The sequence below is a fragment of the Myotis lucifugus genome, unplaced genomic scaffold (assembly GCF_000147115.1).
Source record: "Myotis lucifugus unplaced genomic scaffold, Myoluc2.0 scaffold_110, whole genome shotgun sequence".
NCBI classification, from domain to species: domain Eukaryota; kingdom Metazoa; phylum Chordata; class Mammalia; order Chiroptera; family Vespertilionidae; genus Myotis; species Myotis lucifugus.
The window spans coordinates 3274794-3277211 of record NW_005871158.1 but is presented as its reverse complement, the minus strand read 5'-3'; positions in this window follow the sequence as shown (position 1 = coordinate 3277211).

Sequence of the window (2418 nt, the reverse complement as noted above, 5' to 3'; positions counted from 1 at the left end):
GAGGGAATTCTTTTGGGAAAGTAAAGCACTGCCTAACATAAATCTTCAAGCCTTAAAAGGAAGATAACTAGTCCTAACCGGTTTGGCTCAATGGATAGAGCATCGGCCTGTGGACTAAAAGGTCCCAGGTTCGATTCTGGTCAAGGGCATGTACCTTGGTTGCAGGCTCGATCCCCAGTAGGGGGTGTGCAGGAGGCAGCTGATCGATGTTTCTCTCTTATCGATCTTTCTAACTATTTCTCTCCCTTCCTCTCTGTAAAAAAATAAATAAAATATATTTTTTTTAAAAAAAGGAAGGTAACTATTGCCTAACCTTATAATTTGGAAATTTAAAACCCATATCATATGAGTTGACTTTTTTGTATTACCTTAAAATCTACTGGTTGGGTTTTTAAAAATTCCCTCTCCCAAACCCAAATTTTGCAGAAACATATCTCATTTTTAAACGTAGGCAACTGTTAGCCCCGCTGGTGTGGCTCAGTGGTTGAGCATTGACCTATGAACCAGGAGGTCACTGGTTCGATTCCTGGTCACATTGGAGGCTCGATCCCCAGTGTGGGGCGTGCAGGAGGTAGCTGGTCAATGGTTTTCTCTCATCATTGATGTTTCTATCTCTCCCTTTCTTTCTGAAATCAATAAAAATATATTAAAAAATAAAGTAGGTAACTGTTAGAATCAGAACCTAAGACTGGAATTTTGATGTACCCAAGAGTCAACTTTAATAAATCTCCCAGAGCGAATTTTGTTGCTTTCACACATTATTTCTCTGTGCCCTGTTTCTCTGGGATGGATGTTTAATTGTATTTGTTAAGTCTTGGGTTTTATAGTGAATATGTTCTAGATTTCAATATGGCTCTGCCACTCACTACTTCCTTATTCTTTATCTGTAAAATGGCAATAATTAGCTACCTGAGGTAGTTTCCAGAGTTACTGTGAAGATTAAAGAAATACTTAATGTTCATTCTTAACAGCATTGGTGGAAATACATATAAGCCCAGTTCTTACACTGTTTCATAGTCTTCTTGGTTTTCAGGTTTATCTCTTGAAATTAATACAGGTCAAGTGTTAGGACCTGAGCACAAAGGGAGTTTCTCCTGAACAGGTCTAGACCAGCGGTTCTCAACCTGTGGGTCGCGACCCCTTTGGGGGTTGAAAGACCCTTTCACAGGGGTCGCCTAAGACCATCGGAAAACACATATATAATTACATATTGTTTTTGTGATTAATCACTATGCTTTAATTATGTTCAACTTGTAACAATGAAAATACATCCTGCATATCAGATATTTACATTATGATTCATAACAGTAGCAAAATTACAGTTATGAAGTAGCAACGAAAATAATTTTATGGTTGGGGGTCACCACAACATGAGGAACTGTATTAAAGGGTCGCAGCATTAGGAAGGTTGAGAACCACTGGTCTAGATATTAAAACAGCAGGCAAGGGATTGTTCAGAACTAGAAGGCTCCATAGCCACTCAATGCCTCCTCAACTGTGAGGTAATGTTCCATGATTAGAAATCTAATCATTTATCTATAGGTCTCACTCAAATGTAAATGTTGGAGTGAATAATTTTTTTTGAAGTGAATAGTTTTGAATATTCTTTTTCTCAGAAGAGGGGTTTTGAATGAGATTATGAAGGAGAAAATATGGGAGCAATGGACTTCTGATAATCATAAAAAGAGAGAAATAATTAGAAACTTGAAGGATTTAATGACTGAAATGTTAGTAGTTAAGAGCGTCCATATGCAAAATCCTGATAGCATAGCAGATTATGAATCTGGGCAATATTAGATATTTCTCTAACGTGGGAAGTGGAAACTTCAGTCTGAGGGTGTTGTTTTCTTTCTTTTTTAAAAATGCTTTTATTGATTTTAGAGGGAGGGAGAGAGAGAGAAACATCAATGATGAGAGAGAATCATTGATCAGCTGCCTCCTGCATAACCACTACAGGGGATGGAGCCTGCAACCTAGAAATGTGCCCTGACCAGGAATGGAACCGTGACCTCCTGGTTCATGGGTCGGTGCTCAACCACTGAGCAACACTGGCCAGGCTGACAGTGTTGTTTTCTAAACCAGAGTGAGTGGTTGGGCTTGCCTACCTGCCTCTCAGTCTTAACCACACTTGCTTAACCACACTGTTGGAATTCTTTGGAAATTCGTGTGGTCTTAGAAACAGAGCTAGCATGGAGGATGGCAGTGAATGTGCTGGCCACTCTCAGACCTAGGACTCACAGCTTTGAGGTAATTTCCATGTTACTAGACACTTGGTGACTAAACAAGCATAGGAGATCTGTCAGAGACCAGAGGGATTTCCTAGAACATGGACTTGTCAGGAGTTAGACAGGCTTAGGTTTGAGTCCTGACTCAATGGCTTACTCATTGTGTGAATTTAAGCAAATTGTTTACCCTGTT